This window comes from Amblyomma americanum, chromosome 1 (assembly GCF_052857255.1).
Source record: "Amblyomma americanum isolate KBUSLIRL-KWMA chromosome 1, ASM5285725v1, whole genome shotgun sequence".
Lineage (NCBI taxonomy): Eukaryota > Metazoa > Arthropoda > Arachnida > Ixodida > Ixodidae > Amblyomma > Amblyomma americanum.
Genome location: NC_135497.1, coordinates 228,703,904 through 228,718,823, shown reverse-complemented (window position 1 = coordinate 228,718,823; position 14,920 = coordinate 228,703,904). Strand labels below are relative to the sequence as shown.

The 14,920-nt window shown below is 45.2% G+C and overlaps 1 protein-coding gene across 1 annotated transcript in view; it reads right to left on the bottom strand.

Annotated features, from left to right (window-relative positions):
* Positions 1 to 14,920, bottom strand: part of LOC144114742 (uncharacterized) — a 201,130-nt gene that overhangs the window by 122,703 nt on the left and 63,507 nt on the right. The window lies entirely within an intron of this gene.

Below are 14,920 nucleotides of genomic sequence, written 5' to 3'. Positions count from 1 at the left end.
CAGCCACCGTGTACCGGAATGTGCCGCGGTTGATCCGAAAGTTTTCTCGGAGTCCGCTGTCCGGAAGGTGCGGAAGTGTGGTCTCGTACCACGAGTCTGGGCGCGGGTACGCCGACAGATCACGGACGGACAGGTGCGCCGCCGCCAACAAAAAGAGCTTCGGACGCCCCCGGTGTCACTTCCTCGTCTCTTCAAGCGTGACAATTTCAGCGCTCAGCGCCAGCATCTGTACGCGCAGGCGTTGTAGCGCTACCTGATGCGCCACGAATGCAGCCCAAAATTGAGCGTCGCCCTCGTTCACGACAGGCCTGCTAAGGGCCAACATAGGCTTGACACACAAGACGTCCGAAGGATATTAACTACACAAGCACAGCACTCACTGTGAAAGAAAAGCCACGAAAATAAACAACGATAGCAGTGAGCAGTGATGCGTCGCAGCGAGCAGTCACGGGGAAAAGAGGCTGAAGTAGCCAAAGTATGCAGAAGGGTTGAAATGCGGGCCAGTTGGTTCATAGTAACTTGAAAAAAAAAAAAACCAGTCACAAAAGACAAGGGACAAGAGAAGGAGTGTACACGCCACAACGACTGGACTGTCAACTGAGATTTATTAGACAAAAACATAGTCCCAGCAAGGCCAGCAGAGCATGCGCAACAGCCGTATCACAACTCACAGCGCATAGGGCACACAAGATACACCTCTACCGTGACCGGCCTAAAATGCAAATTCCCTTTCGAGTAAGCGCACCGAAGTTGTAAGCGCACTCGAAAAGGAATTTGCTTTTTTAGGCCGGTCACGGTAGAGGTGTATCTTGTGTGCCCTATGCGCTGTGAGTTGTGATACGGCTGTTGCGCATGCTCTGCTGGCCTTGCTGGGAATATGTTTTTGTCTAATAAATCAGTTGACAGACCAGTCGTTGTCGCGTGTACACTTCTTCTCTTGTCCCTTGTCTTTTGTGACTAGTTTTTTTTTTTCAAGTTAGCCAAAGCAGAACGCGCAGTCGGCTAAGAAGTCGACTGTGATCATTGTTTAGAACTTGTTTTTAGATTTCGGCTAACGACAACAAGTACAAAGAAAAAAGTTTTTAAGCCGGCCTTAGCACAAGAAATAACGTTTTTCCTCTTATGTGTTCTTTTCAACGAAGCCCTGTTTAATAATACGCCTGAGTGGGCGACGTTTTAACTTCAATGAGGCGAGTATCACATGATCTGTTTCGTAGCACTAACCGAGATGGCTAAACTGTGTTAAACCTAACCGTGGTTAAACGCCTTAACTGTAGTTAAGCTTAACCACGGTTAAGGCTGCCCGTTTAAAGAGGGTATTAGACATGCAGTCAGCAGCAAAAGCTTTCTTGGATGCGGGTGAAAAAAATTAATTGCTTTAGTGTAGTTACAAAGAACTTTAAACTTCTTTGCATCTCCGCCGCGCAAATCCTTGGCCTTTCCACATTGAGGCTAATGCTTGCTTAAACGAAAATGTCATAATCGCAACATTAGTATTTTCTGTTTCTCTGTCTAACTCTGCGCGCGAGCAGGAAGTGGATTGGACATATTTCGCTAGGACCAAATAGGTTTCGAATGCTTGTTTCACTGTTGAAACATCAAAGGGGCAATGGTCTGTGTACAGAAACTTTTTCACATTGCACGCATACGACTCAAAAAGGTTAATTGGTGTTAAAGAAGTTAAAATTCCAAACAAACACTGCGGGCTGTGAGGGCGCGTGAAGCGACTTGGGGTTAGTGTTCCTGTATATGCTCCGGGAGCATATACAGGAACACAACTTGGGGTTATTTTCGACCACCTGTAGTTCGTTGCTGCGTCGCGATCAGAGTACACGGGCTCTTTTTTTTTTAATTTTATCACGGCGCAAAGTGCACTCAAGATTGGAAGCAACTGGTTTAAAGCATGACCTGATAACCACCGATGGCCAATCGATATCGCTCAGCTGAAGCCACTTGAAGCCAAGTTCGAATCATTGAACTTAATAATAGCCAATTTCAAAGAAAACAAATTGAATGCTGCAGATAACGTTGGACCTCCGGAGTTTACAGTAGTCGACAAATCCCAAGAAAGATCTGGGGAATATGTTTCTTAATTAGGGAAAAAATTATCCCTCGAAGTAAGGCAACAATGTTTTTTTACAAAAATCTGCTAACATTGAGCAGTTAAAAACAGTGTTGCTAACTGGAAAGTAGATCTAAGCTAGGGATTTTTGAAAATGTTTTCGCAATGCTCTACGTTTGATAATGTTTCGTCTACGTTTGGTGATTGTTTCTACTAATGAATTGAGAAACAAGCTGTTCTACTAACAACTTTTTTTTTTAACAGTGTCTGACCGGCACCGCCGGCGCGTGTTTGCAAAGACCCAAAGCTGCAGCAGCCGAAGTTTCGGTTACGTCACTAAACAAAAACCAGCAAAACAACGATTACGCGCTTACGTTTGTACGAGCATATCACTTAATGCACAAACTGAAATGCATTGTTAGTAAAATGGTCTGCTGCCTTGAAACTTCTCAACAGCAATCCGCCGCCTACATCGGCTGCGCTTATAGGCGCGCCATCGGCGCGATATGCGCAACGGGGGCGTAGCGCGGCCGCTGGCGCAGCAGCCAAACAAATCGAGAAAGTAATTTTTGAGGATAGTGAAACAGAATGGACTTATACCAAATTAACTCGATTACTGGAGCTAGAGCTAGCTAAGGTGCGAGTAAAGCTAAAAGGGAAAAGGTGCAAACCTAAGAGTTGGTGGGATGAGGAGGTCAAGAGGGCAATAGAAAAGCGCAAGGAAGCATCCAGGGAACACAGATATTCCAAGAAGAGGGGGGAACCAAAACCCGAAGTAGACAGAAAATGGGATACCTTCATAAAGTGTAGAAGGGACGCATCCTATTTGATTAATGAGAAAATTAGAAGAACGGGGGCCCAGTGGATGTCAAAAGTAAATAAAAAGGTTAGAAAAGCAGCCCAAAAATTCTGGAAACATCTAAATGCAATGAGTAATAAAACTAGGCTAGAACAAAGGTTTATTGTTACAGATGAGGGTATTCGACTAGAAGGGGATGAAGCAATAAAACACATAGGAACAAGGATGACAGAAAAATTTTCAGCAAAGCACGTGGTACATAATTTATCGAAGGAGGATAGACCGGTTACAGCAATAGCTTCACTTGAGCAAGGAGAGTGGGAAAGGGCAGAGAAGAAGGTTCCTAGTGGCACATCAACAGGACCAGATGGTATCCCGATTATGTTGATAAAGAAGTTAGGACCAAAATCCAAGCAAACATTAATACAGGTAGTGAACAAAATGATAGTGGATGAGAAAGTCCCCGATGAATGGCGATTAAGTAGAATGAACATGATATATAAGGGAAAGGGGGACAAAGCAGACGTAAGTAACTATCGCCCCATAACAGTGACATCTGTGGTTTACAGGGTGGCAATGCAAATTATAAAGGATAGACTGCAGGCTTGGGTGGAGAACGAGGGGAACTACAGAATGGGTTCCGGAAACAAAGGAGGTTGGAGGACAATCTATTTTCATTGACACAGTGTATAGAAATTGCGGAAAAGGAACATAGGCCCTTATGGCTAGCATTTCTGGATATTAGGGGAGCCTATGACGTTACTCAGGAGCATTTGTGGGACATACTGGGCACATTGGATGTGGAAAATGGAGTAATTAATCTTTTAAAAGATATATATATATATATAGGTAACAGAGTGCTCATAAAATGGGAAAAAAATGTATCAGGGCCTGTAGAGATACAGCAGGGGCTTAGACAAGGATGTCCTCTGTCCCCTTTGTTGTTCATGTTGTACCTGCAAGGGTTGGAGACCAAGCTAGAGGGGAGCGGACTAGGCTTCAACCTATCTTTTTTCAAGCAAGGGGAATTGATTAAACAGACATTACCGGGACTAATATACGCGTACGATATAGTGATAATGGCTGACAACAAGGAAGACCTGCAAAAGTTGTTAGACATATGCAGTACAGAGGGAGATAGATTAGGCTTCAAGTATAGTAAGAAAAAATCTGCAGTCATGATATTTAATGAAGAGGGCGGCGAGCATAGAATACAGGAGTTCGTGCTAAAAGTAGAGAATGAGTACAAGTGTCTTGGGGTGTGGATAAATAACAGTGTTGAGTATCTGACAGAGCATGAAAAATATGTAATGAATAAAGCTAATAGGAATGCAGCTGTCATGAAAAATAGGGCACTGTGGAATTACAATAGGTATGAGGAGGTAAGAGGGATCTGGAAAGGGGTGATGGTCCCTAGCCTGACCTTCGGTAATGCTGTCCTGTGTATGAGGCCAGATGTTCAAGCAAGGCTGGAAATTAGGCAACGGGGAGTAGGGAGGTTAGCTTTGGGAGCACATGGCAATACACCAAATCAGGGGGTACAGGGTGATATGGGATGGGCGTCTTTCGAGAGCAGAGAGGCTAGCAGTAAGATAGCATTTGAGGAACGATTGAGAAAGATGGAGGAAAAGCAGTGGGCTAGGAATGTTTTCAGATACCTGTATATAAAGAATGTTGACACGAAATGGAGAAAGCGAACTAGAAAATTGACAAGCAAATATCTGGACAGCAGTAAGGGGGCAAATCAGCAATTATCGGTTAAGAAAAAGGTTAAAGAAACAGAGAGAGCTTTGTGGAAAATAGGGATGCTGACGAAATCGGCACTGGAAACATACCGGACCTTTAAACAGGAAATTGTCAAAGAAAATATCTATGATAATTGTAGGGGAAGTTCTTTGTTGTTTGAGGCCAGGACTGGAGTTTTGCGGAGTAAGACGTATAGAGTCAGGTACCAGGAGATAGACACTTTGTGCATTGCGTGCGGAGAGGAGGAGGAAACGGCTGAACACTTGATACTCTCCTGTAAAGGGCTTCGCCCTACAGTGGAAGGCAGCGGGGCTGACTTACCCAAGGCATTGGGGTTTAGGGATAGTGAAGGGGAAGTGGATTTTAAGAGGTTAGAAGTAACCAAGCGAAGGTTATCTGATTGGTGGCTGAAAGCAAGACAGGAGTAAAATTTCACAAGAGATGGCTAGGCGGCTTGAGCCACCGCCCGATGTAAAGGGTTCAGCCGTATCCATCCATCCATCCAGTTTGCTTGTGCCGCGTATGCGCCTGTCTGCCTGGCCAGCCTGGCTGCGATGTTAAAACATCATGCCCAAGGAAGATGTAGCGGGGTGAAATCGTGCAACGGCACCGCCACTGTGGAGGTTCGAAAGGAAGAATGCTGAAGGTGTCATATGCCGCAGCACACGCGGTCACGCTGGGCTTGCAGTGCGTTTACTTTGCACAATTTTGTTCAGAATTGGAAACCTCTCAAATGCGATCTAGGGCTCGCGGTGCGTTTACTTTGCACAATTTTGTTCAGAATTGCAAACCTCTCAAATGCGATCTAGGGCTCGTGGTGCTTTTACTTTGCACAATTTTGTTCAGAATTGGAAACCTCTCAAATGAGATCTAGGGCTCGTGGTGCGTTTACTTTGCACAATTTTGTTCAGAATTGGAAACCTCTCAAATGCGATCTAGGGCTCGCGGTGCATTTACTTTGCACTATTTTGTTCAGAATTGGAAACCTCTCAAATGCGATCTAGGGCTCGCGGTGCGTTTAGTTTGCACAATCTTGTTCAGAATTGGAAACCTCTCAAATGCGATCTATGCTAGTTATATATACAGCTTGTCGGGCCTTATACTTCAGTGAGGCGCTCTCTGAAGAACTATCCCATTTTCGGACTCGTGACAAAAGACTGAGCAGAGCCCCCAGTGAAACTATGACTGTATGCGCGTCTTTGAATTTCAGCACACCGTTGTATTCTTCGGTCGACAGATGCACGTGAAAACGTTCTGCCAGCACAGACAAAATGCCAGCACAGACAAAAGCCGCAGCTGCTGCATTTTTATGGAGGAAAAAGGCCCGTGTGCTGTGCGATGTCGGTGCACGTTAAAGATCCCCAGGTGGTCGAAATTATTCCGGAGCCCTCCACTATGGCCACTCTTTCTTCCTTCAGTTCGAACCCGACCGCGGCGGCTGCGTTTTTATGGAGGAAAAACGCTAAGGCGCCCGTGTGCTGTGCGATGTCAGTGCACGTTAAAGATCCCCAGGTGGTCGAAATTATGCCGGAGCCCTCCACTACGGCACCTATTCTTCCTTTCTTCTTTCAGTCCCTCCTTTATCCCTTCCCTTACGGCGCGGTTCAGGTGTCCAAAGATATATGAGACAGATACTGCGCCATTTCCTTTCCCCAAAAAACCAATTATTATTCCCTCCTTTATCCCTTCCCTTACGGCGCGGTTCAGGTGTCCAATGATATATGAGACAGATACTGCGCCATTTCCGTTCCCCAAAAACCAATTATTATTATTATTATTCATAGACAAAATGCATTTGCTTTCAAGACATTGTACGCCACCGTGATAGAAGTAATAAATGTTGCATTCGCACATTCACATGCAACCTGGATGTTGCTTGTAGTTGGACCCTGGTTGCATGACCTTTGTTATAAATAACGACGAGATCATTGTTTTAAAACGCGTGGTTTCTGTAAGATGTGTATATGTAAGGCAAGTTTGGTTGCAAATGCAAAACTCTGTGTGCACTATCTTAAATTTATTCTTGTTTGTGCATAGCAGGTTTCACTGCCATAAGGTTTGGCGACGTTGCCTTGCTGACTCGAACAAGGTGGCGAGCTGACGCAAGGGGAGATGGAAGGCCACGGTGCATGTTAAGCCCAAAAACATGACCAAAAGCCTGGGCGCCGCATAACCTGCCCTTAGGAGTGAAATTCAATAGAACAAGGTCCCTCCCGCGCAAGAACTCCTCTTTCATGGGTTCATAAATTGTGAGGAGTCCTCATACCACTCTTGGCGCAGTGGTTAAGCCATGCGCCAGTGTTTTGGCAGGTGGCTGTCTCAAACAGAGCCACCGATGGGGCTTGCGAGACACAGGTTGCTCTTCCAGAGCTCCCATGAGGCTCATTTTTGCGGGTAGTTATTTGAGAGGCGGCTGTCTTATCTCTCGCCCAATGAGCTGATGCGCAGTTCCATGGTGAGCAGGTGGGAATTGCATTGAAATTATTTTAATTTCACTGCCACCTGCTTTCTTGCAACATGGATGGACGAACGCCCACTTTCTTGTGAATGGGATCTCTAATGCTGTCGCATTAAAAAGGAATTATACATTCCTTTTGCTAAACTCCAATGTGCAATCGCGTAGTGAGCCACACAGCACGAGCATGACCACCCAGTTGAAAACGCAGATGCCTCACAGCTTTATTTAGCATTTGGGCAGTAAAGTGAAATCACTGTTCATTAGGTTCTTTGCCGAGGGACTGCCACCATTCGGAACCTGTACACCTGTGTGAAAGCAGACTCGCTGTTGAGGACACTGCAGACTCAGGGCAACTTCCAAGTAGTCATTTAAACCTGACTAAGAGTATCGTGCATATTATCTGTGCTGCAACAAAAACACGGCGCGATTGTTAGTCTGCTGAAAAAGCTGAAAGAGAAATTTCACTTCAGACCACAATTAAAAAAAGCTGGTTTCAGCCTGACAGATTCCCTCTCATGAAGAGCCAGCTCTCGCATGAATTAAGATAGCCTCGTAAGACATGAGCAAAAGTTCTCTTTGTTAGCATTAATCAAAATATATTTCCATGGGTCTTTTTGTATTCATAAACCTACAATATGGCCTAATGACACAGATTTAGTTACTGAATACACCTTTCTGGAAAGACAACCCAGAATTACAAATACTAGCATGAAACATGAGAAACTTGCGAGTTATTTGGCCACCGGGATAGAAAGCTAATTTAGAATGTAGAAGACTGCTTAGAGTGGCCCCTGTTGTTACACAATTTCTGGTAATATGACGTGGGAGCACAGTGACTACTGCCTAACTTTCAGTAGCGCTTAGGCTGCAGAACTGGTGCATTTTTTATATTAAAATGCCATAACAGACACATGTACATTAAAATGCATGTAAAATCTGACAAGAATATAATGAAGTTGTGGTGTATTCCAAGACAACCCAGTCTCGGCGATGAGGCACGGTATAGTACAGTGCCTTGGATTTATTTCAACTGCCTGGAGTTGTTTCACGTGATTTGAAATCGTGTGCGCGGAGTTTAGTTTTTGTACTTAGTTTGCATCAGAAACAGTCTCCTCTCACAAGGAATCAAACATGTAACATAGTTCGTGCAGCAGGATGGCTTCGTCACTGCATCACCACAGAGGCCAGGTCACATTTTCTGAAGCTTTCACTCGATGAAATCAATGAAACCAGCATGGCAAAAGAATGTATAGCAGCAAAGGAGAACATGGAAGAGCAAAAGTAGCAAGGAGGGCACTGAACTTGATACAAACGTAACAATGATGGTCTATGAGGCTACACGCAGCAGTGCGACGTAATGTGTTACTTCACACTAACACTCAGTACGAATCTTTCCACGGTGTAACATTTTTCACCCTGTTGATATGGCACATAGAAATCAATATTGTGCTTGTGGTTATAGTTCGTTTAACATCCCAAAGTGACTCAGGCTATGGGACGCCGCAGTGGAGGGCTGCGGAAAATTTTCGACTGCCTCAGCTTCTTTTAGTGCACTGACATCGCACAGCACACGGACCTCTAGCATTTCACCTCCATCGAAATGCGACCGCTGCAGCCAGGACCGAACCCGCGCCTTTCGGGTCAGCAGCCGAGCACCATAACCACTGAGCCACCGCAGCGGCTGTTTCTGATTAATTATGATCAATTATCTTTTCATTCGTATACCAAAACCATATATATATTTAACTTTGAACTACTTTATGTAGAGTAAAAGGTTGTTAACTTCAATAGTTTACCTTACATGTCGATTAGCACACTGTAAGATGCACTGACATATAATTGAATTGGGTGCTTTCAGGATGTCTGTCAGCTTTCTCTTCATTAGGAAGTAAAAAAGAAACAATGCAACTTCTGAGCTTTTAAGTGAACTGTGAGCATATCGCTAGCTTAGTGCTGGGACAAATAAAGCATTCATGAATTAGTTTTAGTTAACCGGCAATGAAAAATATTCTTACATTGACTTGAATCCATCTCTAGCACATCATTTCTTTTTACTCTTGGAACAGTGTTGTTGTGACACCAAGCATGAACACTGCTTATGAATGAAGTACGAATGAGCATAAAAAGGATGCTTGAAAGTTAATGCTGGCTGTATTCGGTTGTTCCAGTGACAGTGGCGGGGCCACGCGGCCTCTTCCTGAAGCGGCAAGCCGGTGATCGCTCTGCGCGGCGCATGCAATCGCAGTGGTTTGGAGCCAAAGATACGCGACAAAAATGAGCATATTCTGTTATTCTACAATCTGCAGACATTCCAAATAGCAAACGTGTTGTTTCTGCCAACACGTAAAGAGCTCAAAAAGCAGTGATTAAGTTCATTCTGCACGTTGGTTGGTAATGAGTTTCAGCCCAATGACCCGTCTGTTAATCAGCGACGTACGCTGTCGACGCTACGACACCGTGTTGTCAATGCATTCCTATTCGGAGTTTTGTTCATGCTACCAGCATAGCCTATTACTGCTGCATGAAAGCAGTGCAGGCCTTAAACACTTAGCTGATACAGAGTATATTGGTTATATTTTAAGGCGGACGTTTGCAGCAAACAGATTTTTCATCACGCTTCAGTCCATTCTGATCTAGATTAAACACGGCTTTCTGACCACGACGTGATTGCTAAAGAGTGATATGAATGACAAGAACTTCACAAAATTTTGTACCTTCATTCCTCGGATATAATGCGTAAAGTGGATGAATAATTGCAAACGCTTCTTGGCAACTGTCTGCTCACTCGATCACAGCGTTTTCCCCCGCTAGTCAAAAACACATTTTGAACGCTAATTTCGGCTGTATTATAAAGCTCCAATGACCCCCTGACTGCCGCTTCTAGCAACTGCTACATTGCCTCTTCTATTACCGCATATGTGACCAACGTACGCTGCAGACGGACTATAATCGGATGCAATTAAATCTGCAGTAAAGCTACGCCCCCATTCAGGACCACCGAACAGAATTCCTCCGTGAGAAAACATAAACCACTGGTGAAACTTTTCTGTTTACGTAAACAAGCAGTCAATCACGCGTCGAAATTGTAGGGTCAAGGATATTGACGTTTCTGGCTTGTTTGATGCAGTCCAACATTAAAAAGCTTTGATCACTGTTGTAATTGGTAAGTGTTGTAATATTACGCTGCGGACAATGGTCAGTGTTACCAACTGCTGATTTTTTTTTTCAGTTGTGTCCTTATAAGATCAGCACACAATAAATACACATACCGTATTTACGCGAGTAAGGGCCACACTCGTGTAGGCGAGAAATATAGCGTCAGGCTGTCTGAGTCATTAAAGTAGTTTATTTGTGCTTTTGGGCGAGTGCCGAAAGAAGAAGAAAGTGAACACGCAAAAAATTACACCTTTAAAGTGTTTGTCGCACTTCACCATGCCGAGTTCGCAAGTTTCAACGCCGACGTGGTTTTTGCGCGCGCAGCACTTGCGAACTAGCGATTCCATGCTCATATCGAAAAAAACTTATTTTGAGCCTGTAATGCAGCCAAACTCAAGCATAGGATCTTATTAATAACCAAGAATCATTTACTGCTGCTTATCTAGACTCTAAAAATCACACCAAAGGTCAACGTCAAGAAGCCGCTTTGCTATGGCATCGGCGCCATCACCGCCTCGTCCGCCGTGTCGCACTGCCGCCGCCCCACCTATAGGAGCTGGAATGACCGAATACTGCTGCAGAACTGACACACGAGTTAGTTGGTCTTCATCATCAGACTGGTCACATCCGATACCAGGACTGTTGTCTCCCATTTATCTCTATTTACAATGCCTTGCCCTGTGTCAGCTGTGGCTTCTTAAGGCCAGCAAATTTCCAGATGTCTTTTCACCTGTGACTGTCTGCAGCCCATTTTTTGCTGCTGTCTTTCTGGTTCTTACCCTACCTTAAAATGTGGGTGTGCAGCTAATAAAGTTTTGTTCTTCTGCTGTCTATTAACATTTGTGCTATCATTTTTCTTTAATAGGTGACTGTGCTATCCTTAAATAGGGGGTTGGTGCAGGAGGTAACAAGAACACAGCATGGCACAGGCACAGGCTAGAAATAAGTATTCTCTGAAACAAGCACACATGCGGGGAGCATTGTTACTCTTTTCCGCATCAACTGAAAATAAGCATCAAATGCAAGCCACTGTTAAGCACATGAGTCATATCTTCTTTCTTTTTTTTAGAAAGTTAAACCAAATGACAGCAATGTAATAAAAATAATTTATTCCTGCACGTGACAGTAGATGAGTTCGCTGCATCACCCAAACTGCAATATCTCGACAGGGTATAGTACCTGGCAGTCAGTACAAGTGGTGTAACTCAATTCAGTTGCATGAAAGATGCACAAATCATACCACAAACATGCAGATAGGTTTTCAGTGAACTTTTTCAGTATGCAGAGAAAATCCCAGTGAGGTGCTGCATCCGCATTTGTGGATGCAACTTGAGCAGCATCAGACCATTGTGTATGGAATGCAGTTCCCACAAACACAGACGAAATAAAGTGTGCTGGAATCTGAAAGGTTATGTAAAAACATATTAAGCCAGGCATACAAAATGAGTGCAGATAATCACTGACGCCTCCATGTTGTACAGTAGCCCTGGTATGGCTTCGGTAAATTTGTCTTAGTTTGCTTGTCTTGCAAATGTTAACCCATCAGAATGCATAAAATGTGCTCATTTTGTTACATAGCGATTTCATATGGTAGGAAAAAAAACTATCATTTAGACCTTTAAAACTGTTCAGACCCTCAATTTGCACACACGAGGCTGTAGCGTGCTATAGTGGTCTGGCCGCCAAAGACGGTGACATGCCCCAGCACACCTGCCAAGCGTGAGCAGATTCGATTTTTCGTGGCTGCACAGTGGAATGGTGGCAGCATGCTGTCCCACTCGCATCTGACTGGGCGGCTGGCTGCCTTTGCCTGCCTGCCTTCCATCGTGCAAGCCATGGCCATGGATTTCTTCGCTCGTGTACCGACTCCGTTGCCTCTTACGCCACCTCCACGTGAGCCCACAGTCTCTGCCCTCAAGCTTCCCAACTTCTGGTCATTAGACTCAGAACTTTGGTTCCTGAACATCATGGTCTTGTTCCGTCAGCACCATGTCACTTCGGAGATGACCATGTTCGACCAAATCATTGGTGCGCTCACGCCTACAGCTGGTGCGGTTGTTCGCAACGGCCTACGTTCTCCGCCTGCCGATCGCCCTTATGATCATCTTAAGGCGACGCTCATCCAGTGCACTTCTGAAATTGAAATGAAGCCACATCATCTGCAGCAGCTCCTTACCTCGGAGATCGCAAGCCTACTGAGCTGCTGCGTCGTATGAATGCCCTGGCTGGAAATGTGGGTACTTCACACGACAGCGCACTCCTGCAGGACCTTGTCCTGCAGTGCCTGCCATCGCAGGTGCGCATGATCCTGAACGTGCCTTCGTCTCAGACCCTGGAATCCCTGGCTGAGCTGGCCGATAAGGTCGATACCAATAAGAAGGGAACTGGGTAGCGTTCAGGGACTGTGGCCTTGTTAAGCACACAATCGCCAGTCACTGCTCTTTTTGGGCACCACATGGAAGGGCGATGCCCAAGGACTGCAGGAGGGAAAGACGCATGAAGCCAAGGTCCAGCATGTGTCCAAATCCATGTTTGGCAACAGCAAGGCGATACAGTGCGAGGCGACGAACGCGAGCAAACATGGGAGGCCCAGTCATCACAAGGTTGCGAGAGAGCATAATTGATCACTGGAGAAGATAGAAATTTTTTCTCTCGGGCTATGAGGGACGCCGTAGTGAAGGGCTCCAGAAATTTCAACCACCTGGGGTTCTTTAACGTGAACTCACATCGTACAGTACATGGGCCTCTAGAATTTTGCCTCCATCGAAATTCGACCGCCGCGGCTGGGATCAAACCCGCGGCTTTCAGGTCAGTAGCCGAGCACTGTAACCACTTGGCCACTGCAGCGGCCCTTGGAGTATAATTAGTGCCTGGAGGGATATATGACTTGGGAAGTCCACAAGTCTTAGAAAGAATTTCTAATAAAACAGAACATCTTGCAGTAAAAGGTTTCAGATGATATTCTGAAGGACATGAATGTCTGGCTATCACTATGTGTTTTCAAAATTGCTCGTTATAATTTTCATTTGAAGCAATTCTCTTCTAGTAAATGTGCACGAGGCAAGAAAGTAGCAAATTTTTGTGTGCGCTCACATCACACAGCATGTGTAATTTTTCTTCCACCAAAATGTGGCCTGGATTTGATCGAGCGGCCTTGGGCTCGGCAGCCAAATGCCACAGCCACTGAGGTGGCTTTGTTCACATCCACTACAGTACTCTCAGGCTGAAATCTCTGTGTTTGCGTGGTGCTTAATTTTGCCCAGAGAGCTGCCTCTGCAGAAGACAACAGGGTGATCCTTCGAAAGCAAGTGCACAGCTGGTGCTATTATGCTCTTTACTCAACTGCAACAATGTGCAGGCCAGAACTGCAAAAGGGCCTCCAAAGTGTGACGGCATCATCCCTGTGTTTCAGTGCGAGTATCAGCTTCAATAATGCGGAATCTCTACCTGCAGTGATTCTCCCTGCCAGTGTGCAAGCAGATGGTGTCAATAGCACTCTATTCGGTACTAACAATAGCCAGGTCACAACAACGGGAGGGCCTCCAAAGAATTTGGTAAGCACACTGAACAGTATATGCAACGCCACTTTTATGCCGTCTTCAGATGCTCCTGCCCAGGTCTCATTATTTAGCCATGAGTGCATCCATTTCTGTCACTGCTCCCAATGTGATCATGAAATAGCTGGAAGATAGAGCACTCACTTGGTTAATCCCATCTCCCGAGGTTTTTGTGCGCTACACCAATGACCCTTCCACGTCAGAAAGGCGTAACTACCTGCATTCACAACACATCCGAATAGCATCGAAAAGCCACCCAGTTCACAGTAGAGGGAGAAGTGAATAGACAGTTCTTTTTTTGAACAACCTTTTGATGTCGCACTCTCATTTAGTGTGTACAGGATGTGTGCCCACACATGGCCTGCAAAAAGAAAGCAGTTGCCACTCCTTCCCTCGAGTATATACAAGCACATGGCCAGAAGACACGAAAGGTGACGAGAAAAATGTCTGCAAAGATCTTTGTGCAAGAGGCTACTCAAAGCCATCATAAACTCACCAGAATGGCAGCTGCTAGGCTCTTTGCAATGAAAAGTGGCAGAACAAGAAACTTGTGAGCACCTCATGTACCTAGCAGCGAGTCATTGGCCCACATCTCACGGTCTTGGGATGCTGAGGTACCAAACTTGAATGTACAACAGCTGACGGCATGCCACCAACAGACACACATTCGGGCATGATTTAGAGTATCCTGTGTACAGAATTTGATCAAGCATACATTGGTGAAACGAAAAAAAAAAACAGTCCTGAGGCTGATACACCACTGCTAAGGTACTTTTGAGTGAGTTGGCTCATAGGTGTAAATCGGGACAGTTCCTGTATGAGTTAGTCTGAGTAGACTCTTCTATCAGGCTTACCTTGCCACGTCTACAAAAACAGGTCCTCAAATGCGCTTGCTGAAAAACGCTGAAGCCAAAGGCCGCGATAGACTTGGTCAAGTAATGCATATTAAAGAGTGAAAAGAACCTGCAGTGCCGGACATATCTGGAATCTCGGATTAATCGAACCACCAGGCACACCGTAGTCTCGACAACGGCGCCTTTTTGCATGCCTGTGCCCGGCGTCTGACACATGCTGAGCTACTCGTTTTTATCATGCACCACTTCACGTGAACAAGGCCCCCTCGATACATTAGTGGTGCAGGC